Source organism: Aulonocara sp. 'chitande type north' Nkhata Bay, linkage group LG17, assembly GCF_057382095.1.
Source record: "Aulonocara sp. 'chitande type north' Nkhata Bay isolate Kocher_YH1m ecotype deep benthic linkage group LG17, A_spYH_male_GT1.1, whole genome shotgun sequence".
Classification (NCBI taxonomy): Eukaryota; Metazoa; Chordata; class Actinopteri; order Cichliformes; family Cichlidae; genus Aulonocara; species Aulonocara sp. 'chitande type north' Nkhata Bay.
The window spans coordinates 20,376,631-20,393,765 of NC_141360.1; the positions used below are offsets into that span (position 1 = coordinate 20,376,631).

Below are 17,135 nucleotides of genomic sequence, written 5' to 3' on the forward strand. Positions count from 1 at the left end.
TTTGCGTGGGTTCTCTCCGGGTACTCCGGCTTCCTCCCACCGTCCAAAGACATGCAGCTTGTGGGGATAGGTTAATTGGATAATCCAAATTGCCACTAGGTGTGAATGTGCGAGTGAATGTGAGTGTGAATGGTTGTCTGTCCCTGTGTGTTGGCCCTGCGACAGACTGGCGACCTGTCCAAGGTGTACCCCGCCTTTCGCCCTATGACAGCTGGGATAGGCTCCAGCGCCCCCCGAGACCCTGAAAAGGATAAGCGGAAGCGAATGGATGGATGGATGGATGGATGGCATTTGCATGAGCTTCATTTTTCAGTTCCAGATGCTGCAGCTTGATGTACACATGTCCTCTACTCGAATATGAAAGTTTAGTCATGTTTGCATGAAATTGCTGCTTATGTGGTATGAAGCAATTTATTACTAATGTCCATCATTTTATCTCTTAAAGCTGGTCGTTTTACTTTTAGAGTGAAGTTCAAAATTGCTGAAATTATGCAAAAACAGATTGTGTTTCATTGAGTTGTGTGCATGAAAATTGCCACAAATAATCCACTCTGAGTTCCACAGTCACACCGTGAAGTAGGTGTGAATTTGTGTGTTTCAGAAAGTTACTAAGAGATATGTATCATACATTTAGATACAGCCAATTAATCTTCAACTTATCCAATATTTGTTAAGATATTTATGTAAAAATCAAAAACCTAATGCTGATGCCACAGTCACAGAATTTTCATAGTGGTTTTAGTCCAATATGTCCAAGATTAGTTTATTACCAGCTCTTCAACCACTCCTGTAGAATGAATAAAATTTCATATTCCATCTTTAGAACATACAAAACTGTTTTTGTTGTGCATAGGAAAGAAAATCCAATTAAATCCAGACAAATTCTGAGCAGGGAGAGTACGGCCTTCCAAGTCCTGCCCCTCCTGAAGGACTGACTTGGCTTCCTCGCCTGCTCTGAGCTGATGTGATGAGGCAGGTTCACTCATCAACAACACCATAGGGCAACCAACAACGTTGCTCCAAAGTGTGACAAAGGAAGGGGAGGCTTTGGCTCTCATTCAGCTGGCATGCTACCACCTGATTGGACTGTTAGCCTTTTCTCAAGCTGCCTCGGAGCCTCGTCAGAGTAAACCAGCAGTGAAGTCTAATAAAGGCAGAGCACGTAAGAAAATAGAGTGAACTTTGCTGATAGCGAAACGCGCAGCCACAGGAGTAATTTATTGGATCCAAGCGGTTTCCTGGCGACGCAGTTTGAATGAAAACGGTGGGGAACAAACAGGCGTCTCTACCAGCTTTGTTTCTGAGTCTGAGCGTTCCCTTTAAATCTTCAGACGCACAAAGAAAAAAAGTTTACCTCAAATTTCCTTTAAACCCTGATTAAAGTTCCATCTGTAGAAACAGCACACACTGCAGTTTTGATACATCAGCACAGTGAGTGTGAGACTGTACGTTTGGCAGCATGTCTGCAGTAAATTGTCCTTCAACTGATCAAAGTTTGTGTGGTCAAGCAGAGAAGTACCTAGACTGTGCATATGTGTGTGTGTGTGTGTGTGTGTGTGTTCAGTGTTTTTGGGTAAATCTGCAAGCAGCTGAAAAAAGTCAGACTTAATTATGCAGTGTGGTGTTATAAGTCTTTCCATATAAATCAAAAAGGGCACAAAAGCTAATCCCCTGACCAACAGCAACAGAACTGCCTTTCATGCAATTAGTTACTGGAGCTTTCAACAGATGCTGTCACCCTGCAGAGCGAGAGCTCAGTGCATCAGAAATTAATGACCAGGGTTTTTTATTTGTTTCAGAAGTGAAGGAGGAACATTGAGCATCCGCCTTCACCAAAAAACAGAGGCTGGCCCTCTTTATGTGGCAGCAGGGGCGAGGAAACCTACTTCAGTCGAGTGCGGCATATGAGGCAGATAATCAAACGCTCCCAGGTGGTGGAGATGCTGCAGCTCTTTTTGAAGACATCTTGTAAAATTGTCAAAGCAGAAATTACTAAATATAATGAAGGGCAGGATTGAAACCAAGTTAATCATTGGGGCTGAAAGGACAAAAACATCTGCACACTGCAATGCTGACTCAGGCGTTTTGTGACTCTTGCTGGTCGATGATTTACATCTGTGTTCTTTTCTTGCCTTTATTGTTAATCATGAGTCTTTGCTGCTTTCTATCTCATTTAGTATTGTCTACTAGTGCGTAGAGCAGTTAAAATGCCATTTTATGGCTTCTTTCCATAGATTCTAACAACAGAACAGATGCAGCTTCTGGGTCTGAAAAGCAAACATGCTCAGAAATGGCTTAAACCTGCGTTCTTTCTAATGGCCTGCAGAGGGCGACTCCTGCAGCTGCGTAAAGACTTTCAGTTGAAGAAGTCGATGGGCACACAGGTCTAGCCTCCCATACTCTCTGATCTCAGAGAATAATTTCCTTTTGAGATCATGGGCTCAAGTTTCAAAGTGTACTAAAAACATGTCAAAGTTTCAAATGATGTAAAACAACACTAATGTTAGTGACAGTTCAGTAATTAGAATCAAATGAGGTTCTATATGTGTCGACTGTGCTCCCAGTACAATGTCCTAAACGTCTATAAATACATACAGATTTATAGGAATTGATATTTCCTCCTTAACTTCACTAGACTAGCAGCCTGGTCAGTAGTGATGGGGGCTGTTATTGGTCGGGTTTGATTAGCAATTAGCCCCTTCTTATAGATTTCTTGTTTGTTTGGCATACCGGAATTGAAAACTTATGACAGAAGATCAGCAAGACCAAAATGCATGTTTTAGACTAAATTGGAAAGGCTTTTCTAGTTGTTATTTTAATGTGCTTGTTGAGGATGTGGGTGTAACACAGCCAAACCTTACTCCTATATCATATTAAACGGAGCAGGGTAGACTCAGGAAAGGCTGAATTAACTGATCCAATTAGCCTAACAAGGAAATCTTGCTGGGGGAGATAACAGGAACACCTGGAGCAAACCCACACAAGGATGGGGAGAACAGGCCACAAGTCCACAAATAAAGGCTGAAGCCAACCAGGAACCCCCCTGTAATATTGTTAACCACAGCAACCTAATCTTAGCTGGTTTAAAATACAGCTGCTTTACTTTGAGTGGTTACAACTGAAAAATAGAATTAATTTTGAAAGTGTTGTTGACATTTGTAGATATTTATATTTAGCAGTATGTCCCACATGGCAGGGAAAGCACATGATGTATAAAAACGGTGGGGACAGGGTGCACGTGGGTTGTGCAGCTGTAAAACTACCCACCTGCAGGGTGGTGAGCGGTGGTTAATCAGACGAGATTTAAAATCCCGTCTGATTAACCACATTCAGGATCTAGTAAAACATACAAGCTAAGTTTAACTGTAGCAGAACTAATTTCAGATATGAATTTAGTTATTTTTATATACATTTTTACTCTATTTTTTTGATCTGGCTTCATTTTATATTTATGTGGTTAGGTTTTGTAATGCCCTTGAGTCTTTTTTTACCGTGTTACTTAGTCTAAGAATTCTTGTCAGTACATCTGCTGTGAGTAAAAAGTAATTTGGTCAGCGCCTGCTTTTTTTTTTTTTTAAATAAATATTTTACTTGGTTTTAGTCTTTTTTCTTCCCCGTCATGCTTCTAAATATATTGCACAGCATGTCTGAAATCTTAATGAGCTGCGGGTGCGCTTCAGGAAAACAATTTTTAAGAGTAACCGATTGGAATTCCTGCATATTGTATTTATTAAATCATATTTCACTCTAGTTTCTGTGTCTTGTTCTGAGATCATTTTGCAGAGAAAGTGGCTCACTGATACTTTCAGTCCCTTTGTGTAAACATGTGAAAGTGTCCTTAGAAGCACTGCTGCCATTAAAGCCAGAGGTTGGATAGACCAAATACGCATTTGACTGATTTTCCCTTTTTACTGCATTTTTTATGAGGACAAAATAGAAACTCTTTGTGACATTATATTTTTGAAGCACACTTCTTCTCAGCTCTGTAAGCCTGCACAGTTTGGAGGGAATTCACCTCTTCACCTGCATGGACACACACACACACACACCCTGTAGATATGGTGAAGCTGAAGAATGTGTCCAGACATGCATACTAACTCCTTTCTCTCACTCTCTGGCAGGTTGTGTCTGTGTCTGGGCAGGGATTCAAACCGACCACCCTGTGGGGAGCTGGCAGGCTGGTCAGCTGGCTGCTTCCGATGCCTGGCTCAACAGACACTGGTTCAACTTCCTGAGGCGGAGCTAGAGTCACAGCGGGGACGGCTGCAGTTTATAGGATGGAAAACCAGTGCCAGATGAAGTTGTACTCACATCAGGAGGAGTGCGAGGTCGCTGCTTCCTCTCGATACTCACACAGATGCTGGAACGTAACCAGACTATTAATTCATTCATGTTCATGACTGTGACTCTGTGATGTTTGGTTATGTTTCAGTGGGGCGGAGCCAACAGATTTATTCATGTAGTCCTATTTTTGTCTCCAAGCTCCAGCTGTTGTGTTGCAGGAAGGGACAAATTCTTGTCCAGTCGTCCCACTATCGTTAATTAAGTTAAGGAATTAACTTCCTGTTGTAGTGCAGGAAGCAAAGAGGTTTGGTTAAAGGGAGTAAGTTTAATTTATTCCCTCTTTATTATTGTTAGTCGCTGCTGTTCAGTTTGGTGTTGTTTTTCCACGGGAAGGACTAAATAAAGTCAAATCTGATTTTTTTTTAATCTTCCCCTAAATTGTCAGTCTTCTCTCTATTTAGCTTGATTTGTTGTTGGAGGAAGTGAATGAGTAGAGTGACATTTAATTTATATTTCCTCATTATCTGACTCTCTTATCGGGTTTAGCACTAACTATATTAATGTGGATTGCTTGTATGTTTGCTAGTTTGTGAGGCAGCAGCATTAAATGGTTGTGACAGGGATTACGGCTGTGTGCCAAGCACTATATTGGCATTTGTAAACAGTGATTTCTTGTCATTGAGTCCTCCTTTGTCATTGTTATTTAATACAATAAAGATAATTGTGTGGTAGAAATTCTACATGTAAATTTATGCAGTGCTATTATCCCATTATCATTACTTCCACTTCCACTACTCCCTGCTGTTTAGATAGATGTTTGGGAGTAAAGAAGTTGATGCAAGCCAAATGAATTTTATTTATACAGCCCCGAAATCATAAATAATGCATTTGCCTCAGATTTGCATCAGGCTATTCTTAGACTCTGAATTCAGATCGTTAGCTGATGAAGAGACTTAATCAGAAATGAAAGCCTGTTTTCACAAATCAAATGGAAATGGGCTGTTTAAAGGGGAGCTGTTGCACTTTCCCATATGTATTGTTATGATAGTGGGTGCTTATATTACAAAAATGGCAAGAATTTCAAATAATGAGGTTGGTACCTGTGATCCTAAAGTTAAAACTAAACAGTATGCAGCCATCCTCTAATGCTTATCCAGGTCCAGGTCGCAGGGTTGCAGCAGTTTAAGGGGACATGCCCAGATCTACCTTTCGTCAGCCATCTCCTCCAGCTCTTTCAAGTGAGAGCCAAAGTCAACAGAGAGATTTAATCTCTCTACTCATTCACTAGGTCAGCACCTAGAGACTTCTCATAGTAGGACATGACTGAAACATCTCACCAAAGCACCCGGGAGGCCTTGTGGATTGGGTGGCAGTCAAAGCTAGCTATCCTCAGCCTCAAACATTTTTACAGTTGAGTTTAGTTTAATTTATTGCCACAAAACACACTGCATGTGATGGTTGGTAGTTCATGATGGTGCATGCAGGAAAAATCTCTGCTGTGAAAGGATAAATTAAAAAAACAAACAAACGATAGACTGGTTTTGTCCACCAACAGAAATTAGGGAAGTTTGTGTATTTTTCTGTTAAAAGAATAAAGATTCTGATCAAAGAACGAGTTTCTAGTCTGCAGTAAAATCCCTTTGATTTTTGCTCTATCAGACAAACTGCTGCTGAGTTGCTCTTCTATTAAACATGACAGTTTACATTTGATTCTCTGTTCTCCTGCTTTAAAAGGATTTCACTTTTTATCCAGCTGGTTGATAACGGTGGAAGTGGGTCAGTAAGTTTTCAGCTCCCATCATGCTGATTCATCCTGGTGTAGTTTGTTCAAGCTTTTTGACAAAGAGAAAATATAATTAATTTTTACACTGCAGAGATTTTTTTCCTTTCATGGTGACAGACCCAATGACAAGAACTAATCCTCCATACTTGTTACGACTTCTCTGCTAATTAAAAATGACAACTTCTGTATTTTTTTTTAACGCACTTGTCTTCATTAGCTTTTCTGTCGTCTCTCATGGTGTTTCAGCCTCATTAAAACACAAAAACGCCTCTGGTGGGTCAGCCATTTCTGCCGAGAGGGAGAGGGGGGTTGACTCGGGTTGCCATGGTTATGCTGTTTCCATGGTTAAACACATGAATTGTAGGTAGGTGGGGTTGTTCATAAAGTGCAGCAAGGGAAGCCAAAAAAAGAAAACATTCAAAGCTGAAACTAAAGACTGCTGAGGCTCAAGATGCAGGAAAGAAAAGTCCAACATCAGGAATAAAGATGATGAGTCAGTAAAAGGAGGCATAGAGAGATGGTACATGGTGTCTGGCTTTTAAATTTAGTAAAAGCTGAGAAAGTGACAGAGACAAATGCATGAATGCAAAGCAGAAACACAGAAATCAATGTTTGTTTTAAGGATTGCTCAGGAAAGGTGAACTTGCCCAGTCCCTATCCAAAGATGGCTGTGAAATGGTTATATTAGCCCCAGAGTTCAGAAAATGATCAAACAGTATCGATAACACAGAACTGGAATCAACAGCCACTTCATGTTTCCTTTCTAGTTGTTACAGATAGCTAATAAAGTACAACAAACAGTGCTTAGATCTCCTTATGTCCCACCACAAGAAAAGAGTACGGTCACAAAAACGAAGTAATTTGTCATCAACGATGCTAAGCTTTAAAACAATTTTACCTCATTAATATGCAAATCCATGTAGCGAGGCCAAACAAAATGTAATCCCATCATCTACTCTGGTACATATTGTTCTTTAGTTATCCGTTTCCTGCTAATTAAGCTAATTAGCTCATAGGCAATGCTACACATCTGGTATCAATTTGAACTTGTTAAAGTATAAAGGAGTTTAAGCAATTTCTGGGAGATCATTGTTCTCTCATTAATATGCAAATCTATGCAGACAGGTGTTCCACAATCTAATCAGATCATCTGGCTTTTTGGGGTGTCTTGTGTGGAAGTTTCTATGGTATTGATGAGCAATGTTGCATGGTTTCCTTTTGAAATATGATAGATTATAGCAGACCACTTACCCTCTCAGTTATGAAAATTTGATGATTTAAATTACTTAATTTTTAATATATGTTTTGAACTAGTCTAAACTAAAAGTTTCCTCATGTTTTTCACTGAGCTTTTTGCCCTCTGAGTAAACAAGCTTTGGTCTGCAGTCTCGACAAAAAGAATAAAAAGCACTCATTATTCCATTCTACGTTAAAGCACATTTCTAATTGTAGAAAGAAAACACAGACAAATACCAAGCACTGAGAAGTATTCTTGTCAGGTGATATGAGTACCTTCATTTGTAGAGCTGGCTTACAGCAAGCATTGCAGATTCTGGCAAGGCAAATTTGTTTGTGATATAAAACAGTTACATGTAACTAGTTTCTTCGTTACAATCAAGGTAGGAAACAAAAATGGACCACCTTTGATTTTACAGTTGAGCTTAGCTGTAAAGTTCAACATCTTAGGTTTTCCTCATATTATAGTGACTTGTTAATCACAAGGTAGCTATAAACCTGTACCTTAAAACTTAATGTGCTTTATTGGCATTTTTACTCTAAAAATAACTGGAATTTGCGTAACGGGCAACTTGTAGTTTCAAATATGACTTAAAATTAGCTGCTGAGACTTTTCTGGAAAAGATCTATAATGTCCTCATTAAATTCTGCACAATCTGACTTACTTTTGCAATCAGTGGAGTTGCCCAATTCTGCTTTGACTTTACTCTGCAGACCTAAAAATCTATTGGTAAGTAACTACCAAGTGTAGAACTAGCTGGTTAGCTGTTTGGTACTTTTTCTCAGTTGACACAAAGGGTACTTTCATATGAAGGTGGGAATAACTTTTTTCTGTAGTACATAGATCTGTCTATGTACTACAGAAAACTGAATCTTTTTCCATTCATGTCTAAGCAGAAAAGCCCAGATCTCTCTCTCCATTGGCTTCCCCCACCTCTTCTATTGGGACAGCTAAGCATTCCCAAGTCTTCCAAGGGATGTAATCTCTCCAGTGTGTCCACTCCCAAAACACCTCATCAAAAAGGCAATCGGGAGCTACCTTAGCTGGTTCCATTTAATGTTGAGGTGTAATAAGTCTACTCTGACTCCATTCCAAAGAACTGAGCTCCTTGTGCATCTTTCCCTTCGCATACATTTCCTTCCACATATGCGGAGTACTCCACGTAGTACTGGTGTAGAGAACTACCCCACTGGTGGTGGAGTACCATGTTTGTCCTGCTTAAAGTCCCGATTTCCTTCTTTGGTTAACTAGCCAGAACTCACACCAATCCATCTGTCATCCTCCTGCAAAACTGCTATCACTGATGAACAAGACGCTGAGACACTTAAACTCCTCCATGCCAATTGTACTGTTATCTGGGCAGCCAAGCATCTAGGCTATTGGTTAAGTAAATGCTATTTCCACCAATCAACAACCACATGAGATTGTATTATTCTTCTAACCTTGTGTACACCATCTGGAAACCTTGCTCTCTGGGTATACCCAGGAATTCCCAGCAGCTAAATAATCCTTAATACAGGTAAAGTGGCACTCTGATGAATGCTGTATGTTTAGTATGTTAAGTACAGCTCATGTCTTGCTGAGTGAAATTTTCACAGATGAAAAGTAGTTGTTTGGGGGAACCAAGTTACTTTAGCAGTATAATGGACTAACCTATTTTTAGAAATGAAATTAAGGTTGCTGCCATGGTTTGAAAAATCTTACATGCATCAAAGTGATCATGCAACAATGCACTAAAACATAATAAAAACACTTGTTTTTTTAACAGATTCGTTCTTTCCTTCCTTCACCTTTGTTTTTCCTCTCTTTCTTTCCATCTCTCCCCTCCTTTAGAACAAAGCAGAACTGCGCCTTTGATCATCGTCTTCTTCCTCTCCTCCCTCCGCCTGACCCTCACTGATAAATATTCATCCCTCACTTGAGCAGAGGGACTGAATCTGATTTTCACTTTCTGTTTGGATGGAGCTCCTCACGGCTCTATGGCAGCCAACACCAAATGACTCTTGGTTGTCATTTGGCACAAATATTGTTTACATCTCCACATCTGTGAACCTAGTGAGAATTTCACAAGGTCTTATACCCTGACTGGCTGAATTTGAAATTAGCGCTGTCAACAACAGTCACAACAAACTCTCAAACCTCCTGCTTAATTAATCTTTATGCGAATCCTGTTTGTTTGGGGATTAAACAGTGGCCACAGGCCAAATGGTGGTAAATTTTGAAATTTGATTTTGGATAATAGCCTATGCTAAAGACCAACAGGCAATGGAAAAAAGATCTCAGATGCATCTGGATAAGTTGCATCTGGACCACAGCACGTGTTGTAAGAAGCTGCCAGAAGTATTCTGAGATAACTGGTCCATAGCCTTAGAGCTTACTGCAAAACTCCTGGCCACTTTAACCTGAAATATGGACCACATATGAATGAGGGATTACATAAAACTGCACACCACTTGCATACTGATGCAGTTGGAGCTGCCTTATAGAGTTTTGGACCAACTGGACTTTGCTGTAATTTTTCGTGCCAGTTGGAACAGGAATAAGCAATCTTCTGTATGTGGACCAACTTGGCTTAACAGACAAGCTTTTCTGTTCAAGTTGATTCGGGACAGACAGCATCATCCCTACAGACTTCTTGGGCTGTTGAATCTGCAGCAAACACAGCAGCTAGCAGCCTGACAAGTTATGAGAATTGTGGACATGGTTTAAGGTTCTTTGCTTTCTCTGGACCAACTATATCTTAGCTCAAAAGTTTGTTGGATAGACTTTGGATAAGGTAGATCCAGTCTAATAAGCATGGCACAGAGTTCTAAACTGACTGAGCTGAGTTATAAAACGTTCTAGATTATTTCAACACAAGTCTAATTGTACATAGACCAGTTCTAAAAGTTGCCTGCAAAGCTCTAGACCAGTTGAACCAGTCCATTATTATTCTCAGGGCCCTGCATTACACAAGTTTAATTGTATTCATTCCCAACTTGTTGCATAGTGTGTGGGAACAAAAGGGACACCTTAGTGAAAGAAGTGAACCCAAACCACAATCGTTTCCTAAACATGACAAGTAGTTTTTGCACCCTAACTAAACATGTGTGAAAGCAAAACAAATCAAATTGCACTGGCTGACACCAAAGGGCACCATGTGCTGCCAATCCATACCGACAGGCGTGATATCAAGTTCTGAAGCTCTGAACTGAAACACATAGATCAGCTGGATGAGCCAAAAGCTTCACTGCAGATTTTCTAAACCCAGAACAGTGCAGATGGCACAAGCCAAGATAGATAGCTGACACCTGAGGGCTTTATACTGAAATGTAATTGATTTTCTTTCCCTGTTTTTATGCCAAAAAAATAATGCTGAGTCACAATTGGCCCCATCTCTGACAAGTTTCAAATAACACAGCTGAGTGCAATGTACTGGAAGTCTCCTCTTCATGTGTTGGCAAGAACTTCTGCCATCAGAGAGTCGGAGCTGCTGTTGTTAGCTTAAGCTTACAGTAATTTATTGATGATGGTTGTGTGACAGTGAGCAAAGAGAGAGGGCGGGTTCAGGTGACAGTTTGTCAGACAAAGCATGTGCACAGCTCTGTAATTCCCATTGTTTCCCTGACAGTCCCGCCACACTTCCATTATCGAGTCTACAAGTGCATGCAGTTCAAATTGATGCTGCTGGATGAGAAAAAAAAGAAAACTGTCACAACTTTTAATTTACTGCAGAAGAAACTGCACATTGAACTCACTGCAACAGTGTGTCTGTGTTTTTTGATGTGTTCTGTCAGAGCCAATCAAAGGAAAGTTCCTGAGCCTGAAGACAGACTGAAAGAGGGAAACATACTTACCTGCGTATGACTTCTAATTAACCACAACTCAACCTCAGAGCAACTGTGAATACAATAAAAAAAATACACAAACTGACACGAAAAGCTACAATTTATTATTCCATTCTGAAAACTTTCAACGGGACTTTCCTAGACTTTAACCTGAAAAGGTTCTGGATGCGCACACAGATGTTTAGAAACATCTTAATATCGTCCATTTTAAAACATAAAGGTTGAGTCCTTTCTTAAAAAACAGCTGGGCACTGTTGTTTCAGCTAAATATTAATCAAACAGGAGCCATTTTTATGTGAGCAGTAATACACATTTGGTGCTCCAGTTAACATTAACAGCTCTAGGACACTTTTAGAAACAGCACATTTGAAATCATTAATTTGGGTTACAGGCTCAGCAATTTCCCCAAAACAGCTGGGCTCTGTCTTTTTTACCCAGAACTTCATTCAAACAGCAGATTATAGGGCACTTGTTGGGGACTATATTCAGTGAGAGAGTAATACATATTTGGTGCTCTAGTTAACATTTGCAACACTAAGGCAATGCTTTAGTTTTTTTACACAGCTCATCTGATATAAAGTTTCAGGATCGCTAAGTTCCAAAAACTTGGTGTTGCTGAAAAAGACTTTTCTCAGCTGTGGAGGAATCGCCATCAAGTGTTTGTCAAGATAAAGTGCTGAATTATTAGCTAACACTTGCAAACCTGATTAGTACGCTTCATCGACAGACAAAGAGATGTTCGAATTAATACAAGAAAAATGCTCCAAAAACACAAAAAACTGAGAGCTTCAGTCAATCAATGCAGATATGCCTTAACTTATTAAAATTAAAAGATTGGATTTACGTCTTTTTCAATTTTGTTATGATTCGGGTTCTTGATCGAGCATTCAGTTCCGTTTAACATCCATAATGTTCCCTTTGCTTCCTGTTTGGTTTTTCACCATTTTGTATTTCTTGTTATTCATCCTCAGTTACGGATGTTGTTGGTTTTGTAGTCTCAGTTTAGTATTTTGTTTTTGGTTTAATGTTCACTTGTACCTTGCTTGGCCTTCATGTTAGGTGTTTCCTATTGTGTCATTTTAGCTTTTCCTGTTTTATTTTGGTAAACTTTGTCTTGTTTGTTTAGTATTCAGTTTTATTTTCCCTGATTAGTTCCAGGAGTGTTCCCTATAGTTTCCCCATCTCCCTGATTATCCTGTGTCTCTAGCCCTCAGCTCATCCTGTTCCATTACTGGTCCTGGTTTCTGTAGTCTTATGGTTTCCTAACTTCCTAGTATACATAAGAATACTAGCGTTTGCAGCACAGTGGTTAGCACTTTTGCCGTACAGCAGAAGGTCCTGAGTTCAATTCCACCATCAGGCCGGGGTCTTTCTGTATGGAGTTTGCATGTTCTCCCCGTGTTTGCGTGGGTTCCTTCCGGGTACTCTGGCTTCCTCCCACCGTCCAAAGACATGCAGTTAGTAGGGATAGGTTAATTGGTTAATCCAAATTGCCCATAGGTGTGAATGTGCGAGTGAATGTGAGTGCGAATGGTTGTCTGTCCCTGTGTGTTGGCCCTGCAACAGACTGGCGACCTGTCCAGGGTGTACCCTGCCTCTCGCCCTATGACAGCTGGGATAGGCTCCAGCACCCCCCGCGACCCTGAAAAGGATAAGTTGAAGCGAATGGATGGATGGATGGACTAGCGTTTGCCTGGCATTATGCATGTATGTATGTATGTATGTATTTTGCCTTTAAAAAAACTTGTTTCTATTTAATCCCAGTCTACAAATCTCCATTTGGGATCCTCACTCTTTCCTAAATTCGACAATTTTACTGTGTTTTGTTCTTCAGTGTTTTGTGACTACCTGTCAGTGAAAGGCCTTTCTCAATAAATTTGGACTTATTATTTGTACTCCTACCAGTTTCCAGTATTAGTCTCACCTTGAAGCTACCTGATGTAAGGTGTGTTATGGAGCATCAAGCTGAGAACAGAGAGGGGAAAAATATATTTTTTCCAAATACATATGAAACGACTTTTTTTTGCCTTTGGTTTTCAGTTCATCCCTTCACAGTGCACAGCAGTTCATGCACACATTTACACAGAGCATACACCCGTCACTGTGGTTGAGGTTCATTATAGCTATTTAATGTGAGGTTTTTAAATGTGTGTATGTAGAGTATGTGTGTGATCGCCCACTGTGTAGCAACTGCAGGAGTGTGTTCAGGCTTCCTAATAAGCCTTGAACAGACACAAATGTGGACACACTCACAAAAGGAAACCCACACGGGGTGTTAGATGTTTGTTTATGGTCTGTTAATTAGCCTCGGACATGAGCAGGAGGCAGCTCAACGCAAACACGACAAACACACACATCTACACACACACACACACACACACACACACACACACACACACACACACACACACATACAAGGCTAAATATAACTGTATTCCTCTCACACATTATTATTGATTAAACCCTCCTGTCCTTCAGTAGTGGAACAGCACAGGAGGCTGTGGGCAGACAGATTAATAAAGCATCTGAAGAAAAGATTTTCCTCAGTAGTTCAGAAAAAAAACAAAAAGACAATTTCATGTATGCACGTTACAGTTTTTTACAGACGCTAGGACACATTTCTCAATACTTAGGTCACTTTTGCAAAACTCTTCACACAATCCTCCTAACTGACCGTCAGCTTGGCAAAGCAGTTCATTTCACATTCAAAATGCACTACAACTACCAAAACACTTCATTCAGGTCTCAAATAAACTCATTCTTCCAGAACACTAGCAAAGGTTGACAGCCGACAAACACACTTTGTCACCCACAAAACAATGACCTAAAAAACACTAACAACATGTAGCATTACACAGTGTTTTCTTGTGTAAAACAAGGACACATCTCTGTTTATAATTTCAATATATGTTACTGGAATGAATCAGACATCATGCAGAATTCGTCAATATTTGTTTATGTATTTTTATTATTTTTGCACTAAGTAATCCCAAAATACAAGAATTTGTATACACACCATCCACTGATACACATACAATAGTAATGCTAATCTACTCGGTCTTCTCCATTTGGCCACAGGTTCTCATCCACATCACATCTTATGTCATCTAGGGCAACACACCTAGGAAAGAATCTTCTGGCTGCCAGAATTGAAGGAGTTGAAAGATTGAAGGAGTAACACCTGTGTAGATGTTCATCTACAATGAGAATCAGCTGTGGCTGGTTAAACTGCATTTTTAGATTTAAAATATGTTTCAGTAAAATATTGCTGTTGGATTTTGCTGTCTTTTCAAGTTTTGCATTGTGTTATTGTTTTGGCCATAAGTTTAACAGTTTTGAAAACAGTATGTAAGCACATGCAAAATGTCCTGTACGTACAAAGGTTTTTGGCAGTTGTTGTGTCTGAGTGAGAAGATAATTCATGAAATTTGAGAGATGTAGTCATTGAATGCATTTTGTGCCAAAACAATGATAACTGGTCCTCAGTTTTGCCCACATAGACTTCTGTTGTGCTCACTGTGTGAGGAGTTTTGCAAACGTGACCTAAGTATTGAGAAATGTGTCCTAGCGTCTGTAAAAAACTGTAATTATGTGTTAATAAATAACCTGGAAGAAGCTGATATGCTTAGCAAAATAACAATCAAAAAGAAATTTTTGTAGATGTTCTGCCAACACGTCAAAAACTGCTCTGCAGACGTCCTTTTTTTTGTTTTTGAATCTACTGTGATTCTACTGTTTTTTTAAAGGCACTGACAAATTTACACTTTTTTAGGATTAACTCTGCAATTTTAACATACTGGTTTTTCTTTTCATATGGTGTGATGGGATAGACATGCAGACAGCTCAGTGCAGATATACATGGTGTTTTTGAAGATTCACGGTTAGCATTTTGGCTGTTAGGTTATTGGAGCTGGAAGTGACCACATTTGCATGGGTGTGTGGAGATATCAGCTCAGACTTGCAGGTTGTGTTAGCAAGTTTCAATCATGAACAGCATGAGTGAAACCTGCTCATTAGTACCCAGTAACAGAAAAATCAAATACAAGTATTTCACTCATTAGAGCCAGAGCACAGACTTCTTGGATGGTCTGTCAGCACAATTAATCACACAGCAGGTCATATTACTAACTGCAAACATGGCTGGGAGGTGTAGCAGCAGCTTTCAACTTTTTGGCCCTGCTGTCTGAAAGCCAGCACTGAGACTCTTAGTATGGACTCGCTTATTCACTTTTCTGCTTTACTTGAGCACTCAAAGCTCTTCATACAACATGTCTCATCTATAACAGCTCATCTGTTATTCCATTACAATGTTATGCTTTTTGCCGACTGTATTTTTTTTAATGTTCTGTGTTTTCTAATCTACCAAATCTCTGAAGTCTGTGCATGATGGTCATGGTCACGTACTCTGCTTATCACTCAGTGATTCAATCTTTCCTGTCAGTTGAACATGGTACACAGATCTGAATGAATACCAGGCTGTACACATACTTATTACTGCTTTAAGATTATTTATCATGGATTTTTTTTTATTAAACAGTCTGTGCTTTACAATGAAGTTAATGTTGTAGTTACTTTGCAGAGAAAGCAGAAAGACATTTAAGTATTACAGCCTGTATGAGATGTGGAACCCAAAGGGTAGGAGCTGAGCCACCGGCTGGTGTCATAGCTGCCATAACTGGGGCTGAGCTTGACTTTTTGGAACTCAAGAATATTCGATTATCTGGACTTTAAAACTTTCCACAGACTTCCCACATCAGCAGCATCACAACTGATGGTCAAGAGGTCAGTGGACAAAGGTCAAAGAAGACAGGAAACAACTGCAGATGGAGGAAATCATTCTGCGACTCCAGGCTGAACTGATAGACAAGGACAGCTGAATGTTAGTGTGAGGTAAATATAAATGAAAAACTCAGAGGGAAAGGAAAGAAAGGAAGAAGAGCAGCAAGAATAAAGGGAAACAGAAAGAGAGAGACAGGTAGAGCGGGAGCAAACAATGAGTTGATTTATGGCTCCTTCTATTGTAATGAACTGTATGCAAACATGGACTGCAGTAATAAATTATCCTCTTTGAACCAAAACACTGCAGAGAAAAATATACAGCCTGACAGCTTCAGGACACACACACACACACACACACACACACACACACGTGCACAGTGCATGCATGTGTCTCCATGAGGACCAGGTCTGAGTGATCACAGAGTCAAATCAAGCCCAAATGTTTAAACAAATCAGCCCATTTGCTGTTTTTCATTCTCTTTAATGTTAATAATCAGAATTCATATTTATCCTAAGAACCACAGTGACTCCAGGGACCTGACTGAGAGAGCAGCTTGTGAAAAACACTGCAGTGTAACTTGACGTGCCCTTTGGACCTAAGAGCAGCAGAGGTCATTGATTATTTCACTGCTATCCCACTTCTGTCTTTTGCAATTGTTTTGAGGGTGCTGTAGGACTGACCTTATTTTTGCACCTTTCCTTCCACATCCCTAAACTAGGTGTTCGGTGGTCTGCTTTTCTTTCATTTTCCTTGAGGAAAGTGAATTTCTTCTTTAATATCTTCCTCTCAAATTCCTCCTTAGGTTGTTCCAACATTGCCCGATCCTTTATTTCGTCTGACCACTTATCGCCATAATCTCTCATCTTGGTTATTCTCCATGTCCTGGACCAACTCATTTCAGTATTATTGGACTATTTTTAGTGCAGTTTACAACTTCATACATACTGCAGGACCTGTTAGTATTCATTAATGTTTGAGTGAAGTGAAGGGTTGTCTGCACAGTCAAAATCATCTATAGCTGCTGCCAGAAGGTCCACCTTTGCACTACTGCACCTTTTTTATTTATTTTTTTACTATTTCCACCACAACGCATTCAATAACCAATAGGAAGAAAAAGGTGCAATCACATCACCTTGTTTAGACTCTAAGGCTTGCTGATAAGTGGCCATCGTACAGAAAGACGCAGTAATCTTGTTATAAGAGGTCTTTATGTGTATGAACTTC

The 17,135-nt window shown here is 39.9% G+C and overlaps 1 protein-coding gene across 2 annotated transcripts in view; it reads right to left on the reverse strand.

Moving 5' to 3' along the window:
- The window catches only part of LOC147310011 (thyrotropin-releasing hormone-degrading ectoenzyme-like), a 287,532-nt gene that overhangs the window by 77,830 nt on the left and 192,567 nt on the right, over positions 1–17,135 (reverse strand). The window lies entirely within an intron of this gene.